Source organism: Tenrec ecaudatus, unplaced genomic scaffold, assembly GCF_050624435.1.
Source record: "Tenrec ecaudatus isolate mTenEca1 unplaced genomic scaffold, mTenEca1.hap1 Scaffold_158, whole genome shotgun sequence".
In the NCBI taxonomy this organism is placed as follows: domain Eukaryota; kingdom Metazoa; phylum Chordata; class Mammalia; order Afrosoricida; family Tenrecidae; genus Tenrec; species Tenrec ecaudatus.
In genome coordinates, this window is record NW_027458056.1 from 5,001 (window position 1) to 17,209 (window position 12,209).

The 12,209-nt window shown below is 45.0% G+C and overlaps 2 pseudogenes; both read left to right on the forward strand.

The window, feature by feature from the left end:
- Positions 1-6,302: 6,302 nt before the first annotated feature.
- Positions 6,303-6,650, forward strand: LOC142436125 (E3 ubiquitin-protein ligase RBX1-like; annotated as a pseudogene).
- A 1,694-nt stretch (positions 6,651-8,344) lies between these two features.
- The window catches only part of LOC142436126 (ninein-like protein), a 91,225-nt pseudogene continuing 87,360 nt past the window's right edge, over positions 8,345-12,209 (forward strand).

A 12,209-nucleotide genomic window follows, 5' to 3' on the forward strand; every position in this document is an offset into this window, starting at 1 on the left:
CAAGGAGAATGGAATGTTTGAGCAATATCCAGGCCACATGACCATCTTTCTCAGTTCTTAACTCACCTTTTCCTCTCTCAAGCACAACTTTAATGTTTCCATGAGTGTCCGTGGCTATGATAAAGAATACGTGTTATGGGAGGTAATCAGGGCCTGCGTCTTCCATAAACCAGTTGCCAAAGACTCTTTACAGATAGGTAATGGTAGGCCCATATGTTTTACTTACCTATTGCTGCTTAGTGACTTTCAATCCCACTCGGTGTATTATTTGCTCATAATTTTGTAATTTGAGGAAGGTTTGGCTGGGGCAGCACATCTCCACTCCATGTGGCATTGGCCAAACCAGCTCAAGCAGCGAGACCCGGCAAGATGGGTTTGCTTTGGTTCATAGGTCTAGGGCCTGGGTTCTCGCTGTTGCGTTGGCTCCCCAAATTCCCTCCATGTGATCGTATCATGTGCTTGCCTTTACCTTCCTCACAGCAGGGTGATTTTCAAGATAGATTTTTTTGTCAGGATAGTTGGGCTGTAGGCCCAGTGACAAAATCCCTTAAAGGGATTAAATTGAATGCACAATTTAATACGTGACTGCCAAATATCCCCCAGAGCACACAAGTTGAAACCACAAGACTTCTCCCTAGGAGAGGTTCCTTGTAGCTTTTGATTGTCTTCTAAGTCCCTTTTCCTTTTCCACAATAATGTCTGGGTTGCTTTATCAATCATCTTCTTTCTTTTTATGTAGCACTATCTCTGGCTGTTTAGTCCAAGCCAATGCAGTTCCTTCCCAAAGTTACTGGGTTTCCCTTGCACTGGATTACATGATGCATTCAATTTTATGAAAGCCATGTCCCCACATCTCTTTGAAATGGGTCCCTCTCTGTTTTAGGCTGCAGTTCAGCCTATTTAGGCTGTAGCACAGCCTTCTGGAGACTCTTAGAAAACCTTTTGTGTACACGAGACTGTCTACAAGGCACTGGATTACATTCTTTTGTGATCTTAGTACAGGGCATGAAAGCTATCTTCTTGATCTGATCCAACGCAGAAGCCCTGCTCATGCCATTCCTATTATGGGACATTATTTTTTGGCAAGAAAGACTTGGGGTTGAAAAATAGGTTTTGTTAGGCAGATAGGCAGGAATGAGATGTCCATTGACGCATGCCCAGGAGAACCAAGCATAGAACAAAAGCCTAGGTTTTCCCGCTGGTGGGTACGGATGGGCGTTAAACCTGCATCAGCCCACCTGGGCCAGGTGATTGCAATTCAGCCAATGGGATCGACCTGGGGTCATTCACCATGCCTCCCCCCGGGAATCCTTGAAAAGGCAGGAGCGAGGGGGAGAAAGGAAAAACTGGGGACAGGAACTGGGGAGGGAACTTGAGAAAGAACATGAGACAGGTGTTTTTTGGAGGAAAACTTAGGAGAGAGATCTTTGCGTGACCTCGAGCAGTCTCTGCCAGGCTACATGGTGGGGAGGAATCCTAGGGGTGGCGCGTAAAACCTGAAACTTCTTTTAACTTTCATTAAACTCACTTGGATCACGAGCCAGGCTTTGGCGTGAATTCTTTCTCATGCAGAGCCAAGAACTGAGATGTAACTCTAGCCCGGAGAGAGATCTTACAGTTCATATTTAAGTCCAGCAAGTCCCTGCTCCTTCATAGTTCATATTTTCTGCTAAAAAAAGCACACAACTAAACCCCAAACAGAAGTAACTTCTTTAGCTTTTCTTTACCCTTCTGTAGTTTATAATTATTTGTCTGTTGCCTCCATTGTTAATGACGCTGAGAGTTCAGATTCTAGATAAAGCAGAAGAATGTCACTGCCACCCAAAATAGTTGTTCTTAGTGTTAGTTGGTGCCCAATCAATCTCTGCCCATCCACTCACTTGCTGCCATTGAGTCAATTCTGACTCATGGCAGCAGAGTATACTTGCCCTGGTAGGTTTCTGAGACTATACATCTGTACAGTAGAAAGCTTCAGCTTTCTCTCTCAGAGCAGCTGGTAGGATTGAACTGCTGACCTTATGGCTAGCAGGACAATATGTTACCAGGGATCCTTTTCAAGACTGTGCCCTTTCAGAAACAGATCACCAGGCCTGCTTTCCTAGGAACCGGTGGGTGGGTTTGAAGCATCAACCTTTTGGTTAATATGCAAGTGCTTAACAAATGGGCTTTATCCTGGTTTGGAAAACCTAAGTCACTGGTCTTTTGCCTAAAGAGTCACTTTCAATGGCCCTGGCTTGTTTCATGGGAAGGGCCAGTTCAGGGGCTCCCGGACAGATGGTGGGGTAGGATCCTTATTTAGTAGGGCCATATTGGGTGGGGTGGCAGGGAAGTGTGTGTGTGCTGTATGTGTGTGTAATCTGCATCTTTAACAAATGCCCCCCCCCACTCAAATGAGAAACACTGGCCCCAATTGTCCTCTGTCTCTCTTGTTGCTGCCTTTTTTGGGATTTTTCTGGCTTTTAGCAGCCCTGGAGGCCCCTCCTATCTAGGCAGGAAAAGGAGCCAATAAATAAGTTCACACTAAGGTGCTAGAGAGTGATAACAGCTAATCCCTTCCAAGGGCAATTGCTCTCAGAAAGAAAGAAAAAAAAGAGAGAGCGAGAGCTCAGGGGGTTGGGGGGAGCAATTTAACTCCAATGAATAGTGTCTCCTGGAAGAGTCCTACACTTTGTCCCTGCAATGGGAGTCATATATGAACATGTGTGTGTGTGAAACCCCTCGCATCAGTCTCTTCTTCTGCTTTTGTGTAAATTGGACTTTAAACACATTCTCTAGGAAGTGTTTGAATGCCTCTGTTTATGGAAGCTTCTTGACAGAAGGGGGATTTTTGTCTCTTTTGTTCAGTGAGAGAGCCCCAAGGTCTGGCATTTAATAAGTAAGTAGCAAGCTGGTTGAATGAATGAGTGAATGAGTGAGTGAGGTAAAGAAGCCTTCAGCAGCCTTCCAGGTCGAGACTGGCCCCCTCTGAAGCCTGGCTCTTGTCTACAGTGAGGTACACCTCTCCTCCTTCCCATTTCATGCTTCCCCGTGGTCTGCCTGGGATTGAGCTGAAAAATGATTTTTCATGCATGTCATCCTCATTATATCATTATCCCTCACAGCAAAGCTCTCTGACCACCCTGAAGACCTGTATTTAATGTGAGGAAAGGTGATTTAATGGAGTGGAGAGCGCAGCATAAAACAGAAAACCCTTTCAGAATAGCAGAGCAGGCTGTCCCTCCAAGGGGAAAGGGACAAAAAGGGAAAAGAAAAGAAAAATGGCGAGGGAGGGGGGGCAACTCTCACTCTCCTAATAGGTTGAAATAAGAAGTCATTTTGGTCAACTTCATCAGAAGACAAACCTGAAAGGGGCCCCTTGCCCTCCCCGCCAGCGCATAACTGACTTACCATGCATTTTACCGTGGAGCTGATTATGCGCTGAGTTGTGGCAGACGGGGAGAGTTTATTGACATATGGTCTCCCTTCACACCTTTTGTTAAAGCCAGACATCAGGGACTGAGCTGCAGGATATTAAAGGATTTGGAAGCGTTATCAAGGAATGGTACATATTTATCAAAACCAGGGTGATATTACAAAGCTGGGTTGCTGCTACACCTGGGTGTGTTATGTGATTAAAAATAATGACAATGCATCCTCTTGATGGATTTTGCAACTGGGCGAATACTGAGCAGGTCTGCTGGACCACCCTTGGTCGAGAATTCACACCTAACAACCCCTTTGGTCTCAGAAGAAAATTGTGGCTGCTAGCTCACACTTGGAATCCAGGTAGGGCAATGTTTAAGCACTTCACTGTTAACCGAAAGAGCAACAGTTGGAATTCACCAGCTATCCCGAGTGAGAAAGATGTGACCATGTGCTGCCACAAAGATTACAGCCTTGGAAACCTTCCGGGAGGTTCTTTCCTGGCCTACAGGTTTGCTCGAGTCAGAATTGACTTGACTTCCATGGCATTGAGCTGTTTTGAGTTTTGGATGGCTGAATTGGAGACTTCAGGATTGCAGGAAGATTTGAGAACAGCCTGAAATATGCAGGCGACCAGCCTTGCTTGCTGCAAGGGAAGAGGAGTTGAAGCACTTACTGATGAAGTTCAAAGATGATAGTCTTCAGTATGGATTACAACTCGAGGTTAAAAGAACAAGAATCCTCACCACTGAACCAATAAGCAACATGATAAACAGAGAAAAGATTTAAATGATGAAGCATTTCATCTTACTTGGACCCATCCACAACCAACGCTCATAGAAATATCTGTAAAGAAAGCCCACTGGGAGGACAGGGTTCCCCTAGGTAGGGGTCTGTGAACCAGCAGTGAAAGGAGTGAGAGGGCGAAGTGAGAATCATACAAGCAGAGAGAGAAGTGAAGAGAACAAAGAAAGAAAGAGGAAAAAGAGAATATAGAGAGAAGGGGGGAAAACCCCAATTGTGTTCACTAATATTGGCAGTGATGGTAAAGAGGGAGGAGAGAGAAGGAGGAGACCGAGAATAAATAGATAGCTGATCCCTAATTGCTTGAATGTGTGTCCAGAGGGGCTTAGACCCTGCGCCACAATGGCAGGTTGGTGTTACTTTCAATGCCGGGACCCAGTGGTGCTGAGCAGAATTGCTCTAGTTGACAAGATCACCTTAGAGCCCCAACTGAGTTTTCCTCAGCAGCGTGTTGTAGATGTTTGTCCCAGGTGCCCTGTGTGATGTACAGCACTCCCACGGTGGGCAGGCTGGAGTTCCTCCTGCTATTTGGGTTGATTTGCCCTAAGTGGAGGATAGTGACCTGGAAGCCAGTAGGGATATATGATAGGAGAGAGTGGGAGAGAAGAGGAGAAAGAGGGAAAAGGAAGAAAGGAAAAACCCAACACAAACCTGAGCTCTTTGAGACTGACTGCAGTGGCAAATATGGGATAGTGAATAGAGAGAGAAGAAATAGAGTAGTAGGTAAGGAGGTAACTGGGACTTGATCACCTGTCCTTGAGGCTGGAGGAGTTCCAACTCTTCCTCAAGGTAGCGGGGTGGTGTACTTGTTTGATGTAGGGTTCCACAGATGCTGTGTGGGTTTACTTCAAAGACAAGATCGCACCCGTGGCCAGGCGTCAGTTGAGTGCTGGAGTTCACTGGTGTACCTGCCTTGTGCTGTGTGTAGCACTGCAGCAGGGCTGAGGGCTGGAGTGTTCCACCGCCCTGTCAAGGGCCCCAGGACAGGCAGGGCCTCCCCAGCTATGTGTAGAATCACTAAGAGGGAAGTTGGGCTTATTGTCCTATCTAGTCTACTGGTGCCTACTAGATCAATGGATTTTATTTTTTCTGTTATTTTATTTTATTACCCTGGCCAGCTAGAATAAAATCAAATTGAATTGTCTCCCAAAGTCTCTGGGCTGTACTTATGTGCTGTTTGAAGCTGACACTTGCTACAGCATGTCTTTGATATGCAAAAAGCCACCCAGCTCTTAGCTGAGTTCTGGCATTCCTTAGCTAGGTTTCTTCTTATGCTGATTTATGTTAAGCCCCCCAATCCCCCACTGCCCATGTGCTCCTTGGAGCTGAGCAACCAGACTTGGGTTTGAGTTTTAAACCAAAAATATATATTTGACTCTTTTGTTATTATTATGCTTGTGATGTACTCCGATTTGGGGGCTGTCAGGCTGACCCCCAGACGGGGAGATCCAGCTTATCAGGGGGGATGTTTCCTTCTCTGCCAATTGGAACTAAATTTGCTCCCTGGACTCCGACTATCTGCCTATTTTCTTCCACACCACAATCTATCTACCTGGGGTAAATACCTGTTTTTTCTTCTACTTTAAATTCTGGCTACCTGCCATTGCCGCTCCTGCATGGGGTTCTCGTGTTTGGGATTCTGTCCCCTTTAGGACTCAGCCCTGGAGAAATCACTGCTCCCAGCAAGGGCGCAGCTGGTACCCGTGGGCTCGCCAAAGCTAGAGCACTTTAAAGCATCCTTGGTTTGCTTTGTGAGTGGAAATCACATGCAAAAAAGGGGGTTTAGGAGAGACCCTAGTGCCCTGGTTTTAGTTTCAGGATTCCACCTGCCCATTTCCTTCACCTTACCTCCCAATTTTCTGGTCTGGCAGCAGGAGCTCTAGCTGAATGAGTCCTGTCGGGTCAACATTATTTTACTTCTCTCTTGGAGTTAATTACTTTCATTAAGTGCCCAGATGTCCTGAATTTTTAAGAACAACCCTGATCCCCTGCCTTTTTCTCTTTCCATTAAAGACCATTATTAAATACATAATGTCAATATATTTTTATCATTACCCTTGGTAAATCTTTTCCTGTCAAACCAAGCCAGTAGACCGTGCGTTTCCAAAATGGCAGCAGTGATGGATGTGGATACCCGAGCAGCACCACCGGTGGTGCGAGCAAGAACCGCTTCGAAGTAAAAAAGTGGAATGCAGTAGCCCTCTGGGTCTGGGATATTGTGATTGATAACTGTGCCATCTGTAGGAACCACATGATGGATCTCTTTAGAGAATGACAAGATAACCAGGCATTTGCCACGTCAGAAGAGTGTACTGTTATCTGGGAGTCTAAGCATGCTTTTTATTTCCACTGCCTCTCTCTCTGACTCAAAACATGGCAGGTGTGTCCATTGAACAACAGAGTGGGAATTCCAAAAGTATGATGTGTTAGTCTGGGTAGACTAGAGAAACACATCCAAGGAGACTCATATGTGTGTAAGAGAGAACTTTATATCAAAGAGCAATTGTACATTAAGAAAACATCCCAGCCCAGTCCAGATCAAGTTCATAAGTCCAATGTTACCCCATACGTCAATACTAGCCCATAAATTCCTCTTTAGATTCACACAGCCATGCAATGATGCTGAATAATGGGAGATCACAGGCCAGTGGCGGTAAGTCTTGTGGATCCAATAGTGGTGGAAGCATTAAGCGCTGGCATGGGCTCCACGTGCCTCCTCCAGCTCTGGGGCTCTGTCTCCTTCAGTGTAGCTCCATGTGGCTTGTCAGCAGTAAGATGAAGCAGAAAGAATGTGTCTGGCCTCCAGTGCACTATTTATTTCCTTCGGGCCTCTGAATGAGGTCATCAGGCTGTGACCTGGTTGACAGTATAGACTCCATCTCTTCGCAAGTTGACAGGAAGTTATGTAACTGCCACATATGGGCATTAGAAAAAATGAATTCTTCTATCAAGCTTAAATGTTTTATTATTCATTAAAAGACTTGCTAGAACCACGTCTTTGTTCCTTTGGCTTTTCAGTTTGTTGTGCTCATGCAACTGTATTATGTTCTGTGTCAAATAAAAGTCCAGTTGTGTTCTGAACAACAACAACAAAAAGAAAGCAAACCAGTGTCTCAATGTCAAAGCACCATTACCTGAACTCTTGGTATTCTCGTGTGTGTAGCAAAAGGAAAGCCACTGCTCAGACTCAAAAAAAAAAAAGTACTTGGTGCAATAGCTTATGGTCCTTCCAAACCTGAGAGTTTGAGTCTCATAATATCACATACTGGGAAGCTGACACATTTATTTGTATTTTGATCACTCGTTTGCTACTCTTGTTTCTTCCTGGCCTGTGTGGATATTATTTTTGTATTTCTTCTTCTTGGAGGTGGTAAGTTCCTAGGATGTTCATTTTCTTTTTAGTTGGCATTTAATACATATATCATTCCAAATTTCAATCACATTAAGTAGAATTGTACAATTGTTACCACAATCAGTTTCCAAGCATTCTTTTTCTATGGACTCCTTGACATCATCTCTTTTTTACCCCATATCTACCACTGTACTCCCTCCCCCCAAACTCCTTATCCTACATGCTCTCCCTCTAGGTTCATTGATCCTAGGTTTCAAGTACTGAAAAACAGAAACGCATATAACACAGCTTCAAGAAGGTGACCTCCATTGAATAACTCCTCTGAGATATACTCTAATATGAGCAAACAAAAACTGAAGAAAACAATATAAACTGAAAATTTTGGGAATCAGATCAGGTCCAGCCTGCATCAAAAGGGGTGGGTGTTGGGGGCGGGGCGGAGAACCTACTAACGAAGTTTTAACTGTTGAGGTCAGATTTATGCCTTTGGTTTTCTTTCTCCTCTCTTCAAGCACCTTGTTTAGTGACCACTCTCCTCTCTTCCCTCAATTTTAGATAGGGGAGTCTCTGGAGGCTTACTTCCTACGGAGTTCCACCAGTGGATCTTGGATTTCCACTATCTCCCATTGCCTGCTACACACAGGATTCTCGCAATTTAGGCTCTGATGCTTATCCCACCGTCAAGTTCGGATTATATGGATTCCATCCTAGGATGTTCTTCTGAGAACATTAGAAAGGCTTGTGAAAAAAGCATGTTTTTCTGGACAGCTTACTATTCTAAGGAAAATGCTGGCTGGCAGCAACTATAAAGGAAGGAATGATGTTGTGGAGCCAGCACTGAAGGAGCAAATGGAAATTCTCACAGGCAGGCGGTGCAGCAGTGGGCTGGGCTCTCGGAGCAGGATGTTGGCAGATGGTCTGTTCCGGTGGTGGGTTTGATGAGTCCAGGGAGAAATGTATTTTCTGTCACCAGCTTTCTTTTTCCCTCCCTGACAATGCCCTTCTTCTTACACACCCTGAAGGGGTCCTTGAATTAAAGAAGTCCTGTTTGTTTCATGACAGTCTTTTTGCTCTAGCTTATTTTAATATTGCCGGTAGACTTTTCTTTCTTCCCTTTTTAATGTGCACTGTTTTATTCTTGGGGTGTTTTTTTTTAGTATGTGTCCCAGTTATGAAGCCCAGAAGGGGCAGATGTATAGAGACAACAAATGATGTAATCGTTAAAGGGGATACAGGTGTGTCGAGGGGAATTGGGAAGCAAATCATGAATATGGGAGTGGGGAGATTGCACCAGAACTGATTGTGCTGATGTGTATACAACTCTTCTTTTAAACTATGACTGAACTATGAAAGTGTGTGCTAAGTGAATTATATCTCAATAAAACTATTGTGGGGGGGAGCCAGTTGCTGTCTATTGGATTGGGAGTCACGGTGGCCCACGGGTGTCAGACTGGACTGCGGTCCACAGGATCTCCGGTGGCAGGGGTTTCTGTTTGCATAGTCACTAAACTTTTCTTCTGAAACTCCTCTGGGTGGACTCAAATCTCCAGCCTTTTGGTAAATAGCCACGCACATAAATGATTTGTACCACCAAGGGATCCCTGTCTGGATACTAGAAAAAATCGATGCTTCCCCACTCACACAAACCCACTTTAGAGCCCTTCGTAGGGAGTCAGACGTGTTCTATCACGCACCCTTTGGGCAGCGCTTTAATCGTGGTCTCTCTCTCGGAAGGTATGGTTCTCCTGTCTACTTCTCCTTGAAGGGAGCTACTGACTTGGAAACTTTTCTCTCTTGCTTGGTATTTCCTATAAGCTGTAGTCACATTTCCTTAGAATTTCCCAAGCCATTCCTTATTGATACCTGTCATCCAATCATGCTTATTAACAATATCTTTTTACTTCAAAAGTCTCTTGTGGTATGATAGGTTATATCACCACCACACACACTGTCGGAAGCCCTGGATGTCACACGCACTCACTGCCATCGAGTGGATTTCAACTCATAGCGGCCCCATAAGACAGAGGAGAACGGCCCCTGTGGGTTTCCGAGAATGGAGTCGAAAGCCCCATCTTTGTCCTGTGTAGTTGTGCAAGTGTTTCTTACTGCTGTTTGCAGTCCAATTCATAACTCACCACACCAGCATAGTGCCATGCCTAATACGTTCACACATGAGAACTCGAACGTAACACCTTACTCCTATCTGCTGTGGTATCACTATTCTACCAGCAGTCAGATTTAACCAGCTTCCTGCTCTGCATAACCCCAAGGTCAATGTCCGCAGAAAACAAGTGAGGTGGCGCATGACCCTATGAAGCAAGACTTCTGTGTAGGGAGACAAAAGACACATGTGCACCGAAATATGCATCTGGTTTTGTTGCCCCGTCCCTACCTCATGAAAGTCTCTTTGCCTTCTCTTCAACTGGCTCTGCTCTGAAGCCATGGCCTGTTCGATCAGACTTCCATGCCACCCCAGTCCCCATTTCTTTTTCCTAGCTTCCACTTTCAATTTTCATGAGAATTCAGCATCAATTTCTTCTCTGGCTGAGAGGTCCCAGCTACTCTTTGTAGATATCGAGAAGAAAGGATTTCAAAAGGAAGCAGAGAGCTGTTAAAAGCCTCTTTCTGTCCCAGACTCACCAGACATGCTCTGAATTTCAGAGGTACCTGCCTGCCTGTATCCTGGCCCCACATCCACAGATCCCACGCACCACTCTCTCTTCCTCTGTTGGTGGCTAAGATGTACTCCGAGGACATTTAGGTTTGGAAGATGATCTTCAGCTTCCAGAGCCCTAGATTGTTAGACTACTGGAGAACCTACTGTTTGCATAAAAAGTTAGGGCTTCAGGTTTAGAGGGTTTGGGGGTGTTTTTTTTCCCCTCAGCCTTTTATTGCATAAACAAAAGCAAAAATAGACTCTGAAAACTTCAAGCAGTGCATAAAGTTGAGCCACTATTACTAGCCTTCAGACCCAATTCACACCTAACAGAGAAGCAGCTTCTTGTGTTCTTTTTAATGCTTTCTGATGGGTAAAAATGTTCATCCATGATAACGTAGACACATTCAAATCTCAGAGAGCTCATTTAAAGGGCTCCTCACCAAATTTCCCTCTTCCTTTCTCTCTCTCTCACAAGCTGTCCTACCGAAGCATGTGAGTGGTCCTAAGTGGTATGGTCGTCGGACCCAGCCTGAGTTGTGCTCACTGGAGACTGAAGTCAGGCATGCAGCAGATAAGCAAGGACAGAGCAGCCTGAGCAGCCAGCTCCACCGAGCAACATCTCTGCAAAGTGTGGAGGTGGGTCAGAATTTCCTTCTCCAACTTGAGTGCCTAATATCAGGTAAAAATCTTAGTTCACATGGTTGTGAGAGAATGTAAGTAGAGAGAGTCTCATTCCCTGGAATTTAAATAGACAGGTGCTAGGGTTACCATTGGGGAATAAGATCTCATTTTAAATAAGATCTGGGTCTAGTTGTCTCCATGTGACCCTGGACAAAGAGTGCTCTCCTTCAGACATTGCAACAGCAGAAATGTTTTCATTTGTTTCTCACTCCTTTCTGACGCTAGTACTGTAGTGCTTCGAAACTGTAAGACAGGAAATACTTACGACTCCCCTGCCGCTTTGGGGGCTAGCTTCAGCTCCCTTCTCCCAGTTCATTAAGTTACTCACTTCAAGTACCTGGAGTGAATCCCAGACACCTGCTAAGGGCCAGGTCCTCACTGTACTCCATGTCAAGAAGCATATTCATGATGATGCATCACATGTCCTAAGTAAATCACATACTTGTTAGATCTGTATTCAAGGATTCCAGAATGTTACTGGTTCCTCCTTTATGTGCTGTCAGATTGAAAGACGAGACCATATCAAGAACCTATCTTTAGTAAGGTAACTTGGAGTCCTGAATTGATTTTAATCTTAAACATTTGTAAGGCAGGGGGAAACAAATAAGCACACGTTTAAATCCTAAATTTTCTTTCATGGATGCATGTGCTATGTTGGGCTACACCATAAACCCAGGACATTTGCTTTCTGTTCTCTTTACATTTGGATCTGAAGTATGGTGTGGGTTGAATTATCATTTCCTGGGCTAATGAGACTCTGTCTTCATCGGGGCTCTTCTGATTTTTGAGGCCTTTTTGGTACTCAAAACTGGGTATGGAAAGGGTATTTTTAGTTTTTCAGTGAGTGGAAGGCATTAGGGAAGTGGGACTGAATTTACTGGTGTTGCTCTGACTTGTCATTTAAATTCAAGGGTGTGAGAGCATTGGAGGGTCGGCCCTAGACCTCTGGTAGACAAGACACCTAAGCACTGTAGACCTCAGTTACCCCAGAGAGACAGTGGACAGGGTGTGAGCTGAAGGCGCTACCTTGTCCCTTTGTCGCATGCTGGACTCCATCGGTAGCACGATGCTTCTTTCTTTCATCGCTTCCGTAGACTCTTCCTGTTGTCTGCTCTCAGCTTTCAGTCCTCAAGATTGCTCCTGCTTAGAATGCTGAGTCTTGGTCCAACCCAAACCCAAACCCACTACCATTTAACCTACTTGGGTTCTTAGCAACCCCATCGTCCTTAGTAGAACAGCTTCAAAGGGTCTCCAAGGCTGGTGCGTTCAAACCAACTGACTTCCAGTTAGTAGCCTTGTGCTCAAGCACTA